At 34.6% G+C, this 16,084-nt stretch overlaps 2 non-coding genes across 2 annotated transcripts; both read right to left on the reverse strand.

The window, feature by feature from the left end:
• Nucleotides 1–9,653: 9,653 nt before the first annotated feature.
• On the reverse strand, nt 9,654–9,725 carry TRNAD-GUC. Its single transcript has one exon. It is a non-coding gene; the product is annotated as a tRNA-Asp (tRNA).
• Nucleotides 9,726–10,306: 581 nt separating this feature from the next.
• TRNAS-AGA lies at nt 10,307–10,388 on the reverse strand. Its single transcript has one exon. It is a non-coding gene; the product is annotated as a tRNA-Ser (tRNA).
• Nucleotides 10,389–16,084: the final 5,696 nt, after the last annotated feature.

The raw sequence follows: 16,084 nt of genomic DNA on the forward strand, positions 1-16,084 counted from the left end.
CCATGCCTCGCCTTTTCACACTGCTAATGGTGTCTTTTTATGTAGTGAAGTTCTTAAATTTAAAGAAGGCCAATTTATTAATCTTTTCTTTTATGGTTATTGCTTTTTGTGCTTATTAAACAGGGAATATTTGCCAATCTGAAGTTCATGAAGATAGTATCCTCTTTTCTTTTATAACTTTTATTGTTTTATCTTGCACATTTAGGTCTTTAATCCATCTTGAATTCATTTAGGAAATAGTTTAAGAAAAATATCAATGTCCACATTGTTTTCTTTTGTATATCCAGTTACCTAGCACCACCTTTTGAAAAATCTGTCATTTTTCCCACTGAATTGCAATGACATTTTGTCATATGTATGTGGTTTTGTATGGGCATATCTCTTCTGTTCCATTGGTCTCTTATCTTTATGCCAGTAACACACTTTTTAAGTACATATAACTTTAAATTAAGCCTTGTTATGTGTTAGTGAAAGTCCTCCAGATTTTTTCTTTCTCTGCAAGATTTCCTTGGTTATTCTAGGTCCTTTTCACTTGCACACACATTTTAGAAATAGCTTATCAATTCTACCAAAAGTCCTGGTTGCATATTTTATTTTAATTACATTGAATCTGATCCTTTCAATCAATGAATATGGTATATTTCTTCATTTATTTAAATATTTAAAAAATTTTCTGCACAGTGATTTGGAGCTATTAATGTACCACTCTTACACATTTTTATCACGTTTATTATTGTATTTGTTATTGGGTTATCGTTAGTTTTCTTGCTATTGTAAATGGCATTTAAAAAATTTACCATCTATTTTTTCTCAGTATATATGAATACAACATCTATTTAAATATTGGTTTTAGTATCCAGCAAACTTGTTATTTTCACTTATTGTAGGAATGCTGGTAAGAACTCACTCCATCCTAGTGCCCTTCAGAGCTATGACTTCAGTAGTTACAATCTTTCTCCTGCACAGGTTGCTTAGCAACCAAGGAAAGGAAAGGAACAGAATGCTACACTTGTGTAAGATAACGGGGATGATGCCAGCAACCCCAAGGATAAACCACAAGTGGCTGCAAGATGCCTGGGAATCTTCCACTTCTACAGCTTTTCTGTCTTTGGCATAGCTCCACTTTGTTCTCTAAGTCCCTTATAAGCATCAGCTCCACACCCCCACCCCTGCATTGTGGAAAAAGCAGCACCGTAGTGTCCAGATCCATACCCCACCTGATCTGTTCCCTGTAAATAAGTCACCTGTCAATAATAATAATAAATTCCTCGTAAACCGTATGGGGTGGCCCGCTTCATTCTTTGGTCTTAAGATAACTTCTCAGTTTGGTGGGCATTATATTTTCAGTTCACACTCAGACAACTTATTAATTCTAGTAATTTATAGAATGGGGGATTTTCAAAACACATAATCACGTTATCTACAAATGATGATAACCCTGTTTCTTCATTTCCAATCTTAATATCTTGTAATTATTTGTCTTATCTTATTTCAAGGTCTAAGATCCCCAATATAACTTTGAATAACAGTGGTGATAGTGGTCATGCTTGTCTCAGTCCCAGTATCTGGGAGAAAGTGCTAAATATTTACAATTAATTAGGATAGTAAATGTAGGATATCATATATATACATTATGGGATTAAGAAATCTCCTTTCTATTCCTAGATTGCTGAAAATTTTTAATACAAGTGGCTTTGAATTTTGTTAAACATTTTTACTGCATCTACTGATATCATTTGTTTTTTTCTCCTATGCTTTATGATAAAATTAAAGTGATCTATTTTTGATATTTAAGATTTTCATGTTACTGAAACATACATTACCTCTTAACATTTGATTGTTCTTTCTGTGTAGTAGTGGCCCTAATTGCTATTATTTTGTTTAGTGGTATTGCACCTAGAATGTTTAACACAAAAATTGACCTGTAATTCCCTCTCTAGTGATGTACTTATCAGTTTTAGTATAAAACCTCATAAAACGGCCTCATAAAATAAGTTGGGAAGTGTTTTAAGTTTTTCTATTTTCTGAAAGAGTATATGTATGATATTAGCACTTTTTTAATGTTTTAAGATTTCAACAACAAAGCCATTTTTGGGTAGTGTTTGCTTTGATATAGGCTTAATTGTGTCCTCTCAAAATTTTGTATGTTCAAGCCCTAACTCCCAGTACCTCAGAATATGATTGTATTTGGAGATAGCTCCTTTAAAGAGGTGACTGAGTTAAAATGAGGCTGTTAAAGGTGAACCCCAATTCAATCTGACTGGTGTCCTCCTGGGAAGAGGAAATTTGAACCCATACAGAGGCGCCAGGGATGCATCTAGTGCCATAGAGGAAAGCTATGTGTGTGTGTGAGGATACATTGAGAAGGTAGTTATTGGCTAGCCAAGAAGGCAGGCCTCAGAAGAAACCAAACCTGCCAGCATCATGATCTTGAACTTTTAGCCTCCAGAACTGTGAAAAAATAAATTTCTGTTGTTTAAGCTACTCAATCTGTGGTATTTTGTTATGGCAGCCCTAGAAAACTAATACACAAAGTAATTATGGTTTTAATTTCTTTAATAAATTTCAGACTATTTGAACTTTTAACTTCTTTCTGTGTCTGTTTTGGTAAGCTGTGTTTATGAAGAAACTTGTCATTTATCCTCTATTGTCAAATTTATATATTATATCCTCTGATTCTGATCTTGATGTCAGTAAGATATTTAGTGTTTTCCTCTTTTTATCACTGACATTTTCCTCCCATTTTCCCTTTAAGAAAATAAGTCTTGATTTAAGTTAACAATCTTGCTAAGAAGCAAATTTTTGTTGTGTCTATTTTCTCTATTTTTCATTTATATTTCAGTGACCACAGCTCTCATTATTTCTTTTGTTCTAACTTTTTAAAGTTTACTAGATTTTTAAACTAGGTTCTTGAGATGAAAGTTTAGATCATTAAATTTCAATTTTTTCTTTAATATGTGAATTTGGAGCTAAAAATTAGATGTTAAGCACTGTTTTAGCTTCACACCACAAGTCATGATACATTCTATTTTCATTATCATTAAGTTAAAAAATTTTATAGTTTTTTTAAAAAAAAAACTTGTCTAACCCATGGAGTCATTTGGTATTGTATTAATTTTGTAACATTTGAGAATTTTGTATTTATTTGTTTTGTTATATTTATTTAATTATACTGTGCTCAGAGAATGCTGCATGGAATCTCAGTCTTTTAAAATTTATTGATATTTGAGCTATGCTCAGCACATGGTGACTTTGGGAAATGTTTCATATGTACATCAAAAGCATAGATATTCTAAAGTTGGGATTAATCCTCTTGCTTAAAATTTCTCTGCTGCTAAATTTTTGCTTGTCCCGTTAGTTATTTTAGTAGAAGTGTTAAAATTCTCAACTATGATTATGAATTTTTGTGTCTCCATTCAGCATTTGAGTTTTTGCTTTCTATACTTTGAAGCTGTTATTATGTGCATACACATAATAGATTGTAATATCTTCCTAAATTGACCCTCGAGGTTATAAAATAGCCTCATTATTTCTAGTAATTCTTCTTTCTTGAAAGTCTACAATGTATGAAATTAATATAATTAAAGTAGTTCTGGTTTATCTTTTTTGGTTACTTGTTCTGATATGTATTTTTACATTCTTACTTTAATCCTTTTTTATGTCTCTATGTTTAAAGTGTATGCCTAGAAAAAGCATACAGTTTGAGGCACATTTTTTTTCTATGTGACAATCTCTGTCCTTTAATTGAAATGCTTGGTCTATTTACATTCGAAGTAAAAATTTATTTAGTTGCGTTAAAGTCTACCATCTTGCTATTTTAATTTTAGCAACATGTTCTTTGTTGTCTAATTCCTGCTCCCTTGCCTCTTTTTAGATTGAAAAGTATTTATACTCTTCTTCTCCTAGATTAATTTTTATTTATACATAAAAAGTTTTAGTGTAGCTATCTTACACACCTTTTATAGATTTACCCAGTTGACATTTTTAATGCAATTGAAATTGGAACTTTTAATTTTTAATTTCCACTTGTTTGTAGTTAGTATACTTAAATACATTTGATTTTTTGTATATTGACCATAAAACCAGCTACCATGCTAATTCATCTATTAATTGCAATTTTCAGATTTTTTATTTTTTTTTAACCTCAAGAACATCCACATTATGTCTCATAATGCACATTTGTAATGAGAATTCATTAGCTTTTGTTCGAATTAAGTCATCTTTATTTTGCCTTATTTTTTTTATTTTTGCACATTTGTAATGAGAATTCATTAGCTTTTGTTCGAATTAAGTCATCTTTATTTTGCCTTATTTTTTTTATTTTCTAAATTTAGAAATTTATATATCTAAATGTAAAGAACACAAATTTTAATTATACAGTTTGATGTATTTTTATATGTGCATACACTTGTGTAACAATAACCACAAACAAGATACAAAATATTTTCAGCAACACAGAAGGCTCTATTTTGTCTCATCCCAGTCAGTACATGTCCTTCATCCAAGGGCAACCGCTCTCCTGATTTCTATGGCCATAAATTAGTTGTGCTGTTTTTGTACTTTCAGTAAGTGAAAGTGTAAAGTATGTACTCTTCTGTATTTTTGTTTGAGTGACATATCTATGAGATTTATCTATGTTATTGTGTGTAACTAGTTATTCTTTATAATGGCTATATACTCTTCCTTTGCACACATATGCCACAGTACACATACATATCCATTCTACCACTGATGAATATTTAGGTGCTTTCAAATTTACTAATGTAGATAAAGTTGTTATGAATATTCTTGTACATATTATTTACCTTGGTTATATATCCAAGTAGTGGAATTCCTGGGTGATAGGAAATATTGTGTTTAGTTTTTGTAGTTATGGTGAAATTTTTTTTTCATAGTGGTTATCCCAATTTATACTCCTACTCGCATGTGAAACTGTTCTTGCCAACAATTGGTATTGTTAGACTTTTTAATTTTAGTTACTCTGGTGGATGTGTACTGCCATATCTAATTTTGGTTTTAATTTGCATTTTTCTGATGACTAATGATGTTGAACACTTTTTATATGCTTATTGACCATTTTGGAAAGTCTTTTGTAAAGTGTCTACCAGGTCTTTTTTCCATGTTCATATTAGGTTGTCTATCTGATTCTTGTTCATTTATGTGGGTTCTTTATATATCTGGATATTAGTCATTTGATGTTTACACATAAGTATAGATACAGATATTACAAATACCTTCTCTATCCATGGCAGTATTTTCACCCTTTAAATGGTGTTTTTTGCAGCCAATACAGCCTTAATTTAAAGTAAGTCATCTCATCAAGTTCTTATTTTATGGTTCAGATTTCTTATGTCCTGCTTGAGATGTTTGCCTAGTCCAGTTTCATGATGATATTCTGCTATGTTTTTTTCTAGAAACTTTAATGTTTTTTTCTATCACGTTGAGAGCTATCATGAAATAATTTTCTTTATAATGTGAAGTAGGAGTCCAGGTTTATTTTACTCTATATGTAAAATAAATGTTCCAGCATCATTTGTTAAAAAGACCATCCTTCCTTGACTGAATCCATATCTGACCTAGCTTGTAGATTGGCAGTATAAGTCTTTAAGCTTAGATTATCTTCTACAATATCAATATCAACTTGACTTTTCAAGTTCCTTTGCATTTCCAAATAAATAATTTCCACAAAAATACTTGCAGAGATTTTGATTGTTATTTTACTGAATCTATTGATCTATTTAGGAAGAATTAACATCCTAACACTATTGAATCTTTCAAAAAATAAACCTGGTACATCACTTCACTTACTTAGGTCTTCCATAATTTATCCCAGCAATGTTTTGTAGTTTTTATTGTACATTTAAAAAATACTTTTGTCAGACTTATTCCTGCCTAGTTAATAATTCTAATGCTGTTGAAAATGGAATTTTTAAAACATCATTTTTTACTCACTTGTTGCTAGTATAAACATATTTGAAATTTTCTATATTAACTAGGTGCTGACCATAAAGTCAGTACCATGCTAAATTAACTTACTAATTCCAATAGTCTTTTTAGATTCTTCTCAGTTTTGTACATTTATAATCAAATTATTTTCCAAAAATGAAGATTTTATTTCCCCATACTTATTTTTTAATTATTATCAGTTATTTCTTTTCCTTGTTTCATTGCACTAGATATTACTTTCACCATACTGTTCAATAGAAGAGATAATAGTGAACATCTTTGTCTTGTGCCCCAAATCAGGTTCATTGTACATGTTTTGTAGTTAAGCTTTCTTAGACTAAAGAAATTCCACTTTATTTCTCATTCCAAGAGTTTTTATCATGAATTGTTGAATTTTATCAAATGTTTCTTCTATGTCTACTAAATTGATCATTTAGTATTTATATATTTATTCTATTAATGTGGTAAATTATGTTTTTAAAAAGTTACACCAATTTTTTATTCACAGCATAAATCCCATCTGGTCATGACGTTTTAACTTTTTTAAAAAATGTGCTTGATTTGGTTTATCGATATTTTGGTTAAGAGTTTTAAGTCAGTGTATATAAGAAATACTGATCTGTAATATTCTGTTCTTGTAATCTGTTTTCTGGTTTTGGTATTGGAGTTATGTTGGCATCATTAAATGAGTTGGACAATGTCCTCTATTCTTTCTATTCTCTGAAAGATTGATATTATTTATCTATTGTATGGAAGAATTCACAAGCGAAGCTATCTAGGCCTGGAGGTGTATTTAAGTGGCTCTTTAATTTATGTATTTAATTTCTATAATAGGCATAGGATAATTCAGAATTCCTACTTTTTGTGTGTCAGTTGTGGTATATTGTGTTTTTCAAGGAATGTATCCATTTCATCAAACATTTCCCATATATTGATGTCAAGATGTTTATAAAACCTACTTCTTGTTTTTTAAAATATCTCTATGATATATATTGTTATCATTATTTCATTTCTAATGTGAATATTTGTGTTTTATCTTATTCTTTCTTGATCAGTCTTGTTCAGGGTATACCTATTTTATCAGTATTTTTAAAGAACCAAACTTTTACTTTATTGTTTTTTGTGGTGTTATGTCTGCTTTCCATTTTATTGATTTCTGCACTTATTTTTAATAGCTTCTTCTACTTTTCACATTTAAGTTGCTGGATTTTATAGTTCCTTGAGTTAGATCACTGATTTTCAATCTTTCTATTGTTCTAATATAAGCAGTTAAAAGTATAAAATTCCCTCTAAAAACAGATTTAGATGTATTGGATAAATTATAACATGTCTTTTAATAAATAAATTATAACATTATCATTTAGCTCAAAATATTTTAAAAGTTTTATTGTGTTTTCTTCTTTGATCCATAGATTACAGAGATGTGTATTGCATTAATTCCAAACATTCAGTTTTCTGGTAGTCTTTCTGGAAGGCACAAAGATTAAAACTTTGTTACAGTTTAGGTTAGTTTTTCCTTACATTGAAGACATAGCCTTTACTCCTTTTACATGGTTCATACTTCTAGAGTTTGTCACTTACAGCTAAAGGTAAATGCTTCTGAAGTTTCAAATGACAGCGAGAAGCATTTACCAAGTTTGCTCCAACTTGGTATGAACTTTAACCTCTGTCTCCCTAGAACCCTGTAGCTGCTGAATCTCTACAGGTCATTAGCTTTCTAGTTGCTCTGTCCTACAATCTTGGAACATCTTCCTGAGTATGTGCAACTTAGGAAGTAGCAAGTGATGTAAGAAGAATTTATACATATTAATTTGAGATCCATTTCTGTGGTTCCCTCATCACCTGAATTTTGCCCTTCAGGTTCTATGCACTTTGGTAGCCTCACCTCTGACCAGCGTCTTCTCAAACCAGTTTAACTGCTTTTTTCCACATGAGATCTATTCCAAAATGGTGCAAAATAAAACACACCCTTGGGAGAAAGCCCTTGTGAGTGTGCAACTCATATGATGTGCTACTCTTCTCTAAAGGATTGTAGCCCTTCAAAGACTACCTGCATCGATTGCTCGTTACTGCCATCAAACAGTTGCTTTAATGTGCTTATCCATGATAAATTATTTTTCCTCTAGATAAAATAAAAAATATTTTGTCTGTGAAGAAAAAAATAATGGTTAGAGACAAATGAGATTCGATGTTAAGAGAAAAGGATGAAGAATCATGCAACTGTGCAGTAGTGTTACTGAAGAAGTAATCTAGTGGCTGACAGGGCCACACAATAATATTAACTTTTGAATCTGACAACCAAAATTTCATGACAAAATGCTAATAATTAATTTTAAAATAAAATCTCAGATTTATTCTTATATCCTAGAAAAGGATTTTTTGTATTAAAAAGCCAATGTTTTTTGTCTTTGATGTGATTCACAGATATATTGATTTTAACATTCAACCATTCAGCATTGGTCCAAAGTATATATCGGGTGCACTTCTACTTCTAACCTTATTCATCATTGTAAGGGTGTGTAGAATGATTTGGATTTGGTCACATCCTCTCATCTTGTACATTATTGTTGTTTTGAATTTTACTACCATCTTGTTTTCGTATTTTAGGCCTTCACTCCTTTTCTCACATGTTATGAATTCCCTTGCTTATTCATAACGTTTTGAAACCCATCCTTCATCAATTCTAAATTCCTATTCATTAATTTATTCATCACTTCTTTCACATCTATTGTTCAAACTGTATAGTTGTGCTTTTAAATTTCAATGAGTTTATTTTATTTATTATTTTATTATTTTTTTCTTTTAACTTTTTGTTTTGAAATAATTTTAATTTGAAATTATTTCAGACTGACAGAAACGTTACTAGAATAAGACAGAGAATTCTTGAGTCCCCTTCACCCAATTCCTCCAATGCATATTTAGCATATTATTATATTTCCCTTTTCTCTCTCTCATATTTACATATATATGTATGTATATTTCTGAACTGTTCCAGTTTGAAGACACATACTGCCATACCTTTAAATACGTATTTTATAAATGTGTGTGTATTTTTTCAAAGACATTTTGTTATATAACCACAGAACAATTAATAAAATCAGGAATCAACACATAAAATAATGCTATGTATGTATAGACTTTATTAGAATTTCACCAATTGTTCCAATGTCCTCTTAAAGAGAAAATCCCAGCTCATGTTGTCATCAGCTGTCTTATGTTTATAGTCTTCTTTAATGTGGAATATTTAGTCAGCCTTTCTTTGTATTTTATAACATTACTATCTGTGGGGAGTACAAGTCAGTTACACGTAGAATGTATATATAGAAGGTCCCGCAGTTTGGGTTTGCCTGATGTTTCCACTGATTCAGATTACACATTCTTTGCTAGGAATACCACAAAAGTGGTGTGCTCTCCTGAGTACATCATTTCAAGATGTACATAATGTCGATTTGTCCCAATACTGATTTGATTATTTGGTTAACATAGTTATCTACCGGGTTTCTCCAATGTAGAATTATTATTTTTCTCTTCCATTTTACTGACCCTTGTGAATTCTACAGCTCTTTGTTTTTGCAGAGTATTTCGCTGGTTTGAACGAATTCTATTAAGAACGAAGGAACCCAACATTTGATTAGAAGAACAGAGATTACATTTTTACAAGAAGGGTACTTTCCATTTGGGAAAAAAAGAAAAAGAATTGCAGTCGTCTCCCCGTCGGGGAATCGAACCCCGGTCTCCCGCGTGACAGGCGGGGATACTCACCACTATACTAACGAGGAATTGACAAGCAAAAGCCTTTTAGGGTATCCTTATGAAGTTACTGACTGCTGTCCTCTTTCCTTCATTCTACAGATGTTTTTGCCATGAAAGATACTCGGCGCGATTCAGCCTCCCAGCCAGATATGCCCGCCTCCAGCCTTGAGTCAACACCAGTTACTCCCTCACTTCTCCGAACAGGCCAGGGCAGTGGTATGGCGGCAATGCCGCTTTCTGAGAACCTTAAAATAAAAATAAGAAAAAAAAAAAAAAAACCGTGCTCTTACTAACTTCCTTTGTGGTGCACTTGTTCCCATCTACACTCAAGCACTATTTGAGGCCTAAGGAACATAGAGTTGCAAACCCTGAAAGGCGAGTCCGTGGACTCCACCGAGGCTTCACGCCGGGTAATGTGGAGCTGGGACCAAGACCTGCGCTCCGCTAAGGAAAAAGAAATCGCAAGTGAGTTTAGCGAAGTGAACATACTATATATAAAGCTGATAACCTGTTTCTTGAGTTGCGGTTGGAAGGTCCATCAAGAATACTTCTCCTACTGAAGGAATTGTTTACTTCGCTGAGCGTCTATGCTTGAAGTAAAAGACCCCGTAGTCGGCAGGATTCGAACCTGCGCGGGGAGACCCCAATGGATTTCTAGTCCATCGCCTTAACCACTCGGCCACGACTACACAAGCACTCACGTTGTAGTTCAAATTCTTAAAGAGAAATTCCACCAGCTGACAGGCAAAGTCAAAGGAAGAAAATATGGTAAAAATGGTTTTGCGCCCGAGAAACCATACTTTGCTAGTTGAATAGAAACCCTCCGGTGAAAAGTAAATTTAATCAAGGAGGCCAACTTTGTGGAGTTTGTATAAAGCAAATGTACTTAACAGGGCTTGGTTTTCCAAAGCCTTGCAGTTTCAAATATTGACCTTGCAAAGGGCAGGAAACTTTCCCCAGGCTATAGTCTCTGTTGTAAGATAAAGAATTGTAACACAGCAAGGTTGCTGGCTCAAAGACAGACAGGTTACTGACTGATATGTAAAGATACTGGGAAATTGCTGTGCTTTTGTTAGTGGATTGACTTAATTGCATTGTAGAATGTCACCTCGCTTGTCTTACTGAATGTTACCAGCTTCTATTGTTAAACTTGTTAAACTATACTTAGCAAAAATCCCACCTATGTTCTCTTCCTGTAACTTCCTGGTCTGGAGAATAAATGCGGGAAGAGAACCCCAATTCATGGTTAATTTCCCAAATGGAAGGAATGCCTCTCTCTTGAGGGTTCCGGGAGATTAACCCCTTTTGGGGGCTTCTCACTGCTCAGAAGAGATGGGCTTTGAGTAATCTTTGGCATCTCTGTCACCCAGGGGAAAAGGGGTGACAAATCCATGGGAGGGAAAGCAACACAACTTCTCCTGGGCAGCCACACGAATTGGGAGCACTAGAAAGAGAGTCCTCATCCTACCAGTAATAGCGTTTCCAGACAACTTTAGGCTTGACGCCTCTGTGCTTCCCTCAGCTGGAACCAAACTGACCTCACAGAAAAGTGGAGTCAGACCCTTACCCTTGATGAATGTTCATGACTTTCAGGGAGGGACTTATTTCCATTGATTTGTTCTCCAGGTGAAGGGCCAAGAAATGATGCAGGGAAAAGCCTCCTTGCACCCCCTTTCTCAGAGGTCCCTTAGTGCCTAGGCCAAGTCTTTCCTAAGGGAGCATCAATCCCGTTGCCTTTGCACTGTGCTTTGCACTTCAGCGTGCTTCAATGCTCCGGTCGGGTTAAGAATGAAATTTATAGATTGCTCTTGAATTCATATCCTCCCTGGAACCTGGTCACCTTCCAAAAGGAAGATCCTAGTGTGATTTTTGGCCAAGACAGATGCTCTTTCTCTCGAAATTTAACCAAAGAAGTATTTCTTTTCCTTTTCTTTCGTTTCAGTTGCTGCTGGTCACGGAGTTTTCCTGAGCCCTTCGGGTGCATAGATTACTATAATTAGCTTTCGTCCACTTCTTGGGACCATGTGCTAATCTAAGAAAAGAGGAAAACAATTGCAAATCGAGAAATCACGTTGCCTGAATAGATAAATGAGGAAGAGAAACAAGAAGGAAGAGGAAAAGAAGGTGGGGAGGGAGGGAAGGAGAGCGGGAGATGGATTTTCTAAGCAAGTTCATAACAGGATTATAAGAAATTCAGTAGTTTTGTGGAAGACCATACTATCAGGAAATAGGCATGAAGCAGTTTGACAGGGTACCCGGTGAGTTCATATAAATATAAAGTATACTATAGTAGATTGTGGGGCCGGCCCGTGGCTCACTTGGGAGAGTGTGGTGCTGACAACAAGTCAAGGGTTAAGATCATCTTTAAAAAAAAAAAGAGAGAGAGAGGTTGTGGTCAATGATTCATGAGTATCACATTCTTTTTATTTGGTGTATACATTTTTATCAAGTTATACTTATATATACATACATATATTTATGTACATATATATACTTGGGAAAATATAGAAAATGGTCAGGGCCCCTCCGATGTTCAGAATCTTGCTGAGCATTTGATGTAAATGGACACGTGCATCCAGGTGTTCCTTGGTTATTGTCTAATATAATTGTGCATGTGTACCCAGGTGTCCTAGGTTATGGACTTGACCCTACCCCCAGGAGGGGGTCATGGGAAGGCTGCTACTGCTACTGGAGGCTGTTGCTGCAAGTTGTTGCTGCCAGTGTGCCCAGGACCCTCTGTGAGGCCGCCGCCACCGATGGACCTGTGAACTGCTGGACCTGTAAGCTGCTGCTGCTGCTGCTGAGGACTGAGCTTGTGTCGTCTGCCTACAGCTCCTGGGATCTTTCCCAATTACCTAATGTGGACTTGTGTGTCTGGGTCTGCTGGTGACCCAGTCTGTAAAATGGGTTTGAAAGGTCTGAGCCCTTGCCCTGACGATACAAATGGAAATTTAGTATAACTAAAATAACGAAACATTTTGGCTTTAGTTACGATTTGCCATACCGACAACTGGCATAGTTGTGTAGATTTACAATACTGAAGTCATTTGGAAGTCTAGCTTTGAATGAAGTTACATACCAAATAAGTACCAAAAAGCCTTTTGTGCTTAAAAAAAATCAGCAAAATGGAAGGCAATTAGTGATGTAGTTGAACTAGGATTATTAATCAACAGGTTGTTTCCTTGTCTGTTTTAGTAACAATGAACAGAAATTGGCCACAGCTGCAATCTTGTTTTACTGGACTGTAAATTAAAACATGACAGAATTGATCTTAGGTATAGGAATAGAGTCAGGATTTAGTTGCAGGAACAAAAACTAGTCCAGTTTCTTTTTTAGCCCTAAACTGGAAACAAATGATAATCTATAGTAAAAAAGACAAATAGTCAGGGTTTTTTTCAAACAATGGAATATCATACTACAAAGATAGTGAAGGAACTGCAAGTACTCACAACTACATAGGAGAATCTCACAAAACAATATTCAGTAAAACATATCAAACACAAAAGAAGGCATACTATAGTGCATTCCATTTAGTGAAAGTTCAAAAACAGGTGAAATTAATCTGTGGTGCTAATAGGCTAGTGATTACCCTTGGGAAGTAGTGTCTGGGAGGTCTCAACTTTGGGAGGGATTTCTGAGATTCTGGTAATGGTTTCGATTCTCAAACTGAGTGCAGGGTACACCTGAGTGTTTCCTTTTGTACATTTATTGAGTTGTTCACTTTTGTATGCTTTCTTGTGTATCTGTTAAACTTCAGTAAATATTTGTCTTTTAAAAAATTCTTCATCCAGAATATATACTTTTCCTGCCACTAAAAAGCATGTTATACACTAATATTTCTCTAATGACACAATAAGGTATTAGTTATGTATTTTTTAGCAAATAAATCTGGTTATTAACAAAATTCCTGACTTTTTTTACTCAATATTAGTTTGTGAGATTCTTCCATGTGGTTGTGAGTACTTGCAGTTCCTTCACTGTCTTTTGTAGGATGATATTCCATTGTTTGAAAAAAGAAACTGACAAAATTGCCATTCTACATAAAGACAATAAGGCAGGGTTATATTTTAATGATTAATCTATGCATTTTCTTTGACTTTCCATCCTTTTTTGTTCTCTTTTTGGCACCATGAGTTAATTAATTAATTCAAGTAAAGTGTTTAAAATAGAGCTTGGCACTAAGTAACAACTCAAACTTTGTCTTTTATTCACTAAATTATATTTTCTTTGCAGATAGTGTTTTTTGTTGGCACTTGGCACACAGCAGGTGCTCAATAGATATTTTGCCTATACACTCAGGGAGCATCTATATGCTACTTTCTATGGTTACTTACCTTTTTTTTCTTCCCCTTCCTCCTCCAGCTTTACCTTTTATGTATAGACCCAAGTGATAAAACTAGATAGAAAAGTCAGTGAAGATAAATTATGTATATCTTCCTGTTATCCTCAACATATAATGAAGCCTTCATTTGCACAAAGTATGGATGAAAATTTTTCATATCATCTGGTGCTGGTTACTTTTCGCTTAATGGTTCTTTCCTCAGTTTATCTCTTTCCTCATGCATTTTACTATAAGAAGCAATGACGAACCATTACCAAACTGAACCAGGATTCACTTGCCCATGAAGAGTAAAGCTAATACACTGACATCAGGATAGCAGTGATGGAAAGATAGGCATTTTATTATGGCAAAGCTCCAAGCAAGGAGGACGGATAGCTCATACTAAAAATCCTAGCTCCCCAATTGCTTGGTGAGAAAGGTTTATATAGGGTTAAATCATGATGAAGTTGTGAAGGTTAATTCTAGGTGTCCACTTGATTAGATTACTGAATGTTGAGAAACCTGGTAAAGCTATCTTTTTTAGGTGTGTCCATAGGGTGTTTCCAGGAGATCTTAGCATTAGAGCCTGAGTGGACTGGGAGGGAAGGATCCGCCCTCAATATGGACAGGAACCATCTAATCCACTGGGGGCCTGAAGAGAACAAAAAACGAAACGAGAGAAAAAAGGCAAATCTCTCTGTCGGCTCTAGCTGGGATATATACTCTTCTCTCCTGTCAGTGACATCAGAGCTTGAGACTCTTCAGCTTCTGGGTTCCAGGACTTACACCAGGGACACCGTCGGCTTTCCTGGTTTTGAGGCCTGCAGACTTGGACTGAGCCACACTACCGGCAACCAGTTTGCAGACAGCCTGTGGTGGGACTTCTATTCACAATTGCGTGAGCTAATTCCCGTATTAAGTCCCCTCTCATGTATATAACATATCCTATAGATTCTGTCTCTCTGGAGAACCCCGACTAATACAAAGGGCCTTGGTGTACGATCAGCTTGTGGAAAGTGCTGATGGAGTGCCAGTCCTGCAATCAACAAGTTATTCTTGGGATCTGCCATTCAGTCTGGGGGCTATGTTCAGATGGTCAGCTGGTAGTCATGAGTCTTCTCTGGAGGAAGTCTTGGTTTCTGGAAAACAACTCAGGGACATGTGTCAGTGATATTATCTATATCCCTCCCAAAGGAGGACACTGATTCAAATCTATTGTTATTGTTACTTTATACCTGGTGAAACTTTCCAACCTTTGCCTTTTATACTAAAAGATAATCACTTACAATCACTAGCTATTATATTATATACTAACTGAAGGTCAGAGACTCAGGGACTATGGCATTTTCCATCTAATTTTTTAAGGGCTTGTTCAGCCTCAAAACCAGGCTGCACATTCCACACTTTACTTGGAAATTTCCTTAGCTAAATATTCAGGTTCACCACTTATAAGTTCTGTTTCCCACCCAAATGTTGAACACAATTCAGCCAAGTCTCTGCCACTTTATAACAAAGATCATAATTTTTTCAGTTTCTAATTACGTGTCCATTTCATTCTGTGACCTTAGCAGAAACACCTCTAATATTCATATATTTTTAATTAATGGGCCATTTTTTAAACAGTTTTAGGTTTACAGAAAAAATTGAATGGAAAGTACGGAGAGTTCAGATATACTCCCTCTCTCCTTCCTTTTCCCCAAGTTTTCCCTATTATTAACACTTTGCATTAGTGCAGTACTTTTGTTACAACTGATGAACCAATATTGATAAATTAACTAAAACCATAGTCACTTTTAGTGCTGTACATTCTTATTGGTTTTGACAAATGTATAATGACATGTATCCATCATTAAAGTATCATACAGAATTGTTTCAGTGCTCTAAAAATCCCCTATACTTCATCTATTCATCTCTCCCTCCCTCCCCCAAACCCCTGGCATACACTGATCTTTTCTGTCTCCGTAGTTTTGCCTTTTCTCAATTTTTATACAGGTGGAATCATACAGTATGTATCCTTTATCAGATTGACTTATTTCACTCAACAATATGCATTTAAGTTTTCTT

Source organism: Galeopterus variegatus, unplaced genomic scaffold, assembly GCF_000696425.1.
Source record: "Galeopterus variegatus unplaced genomic scaffold, G_variegatus-3.0.2 Scaffold2496, whole genome shotgun sequence".
Classification (NCBI taxonomy): domain Eukaryota; kingdom Metazoa; phylum Chordata; class Mammalia; order Dermoptera; family Cynocephalidae; genus Galeopterus; species Galeopterus variegatus.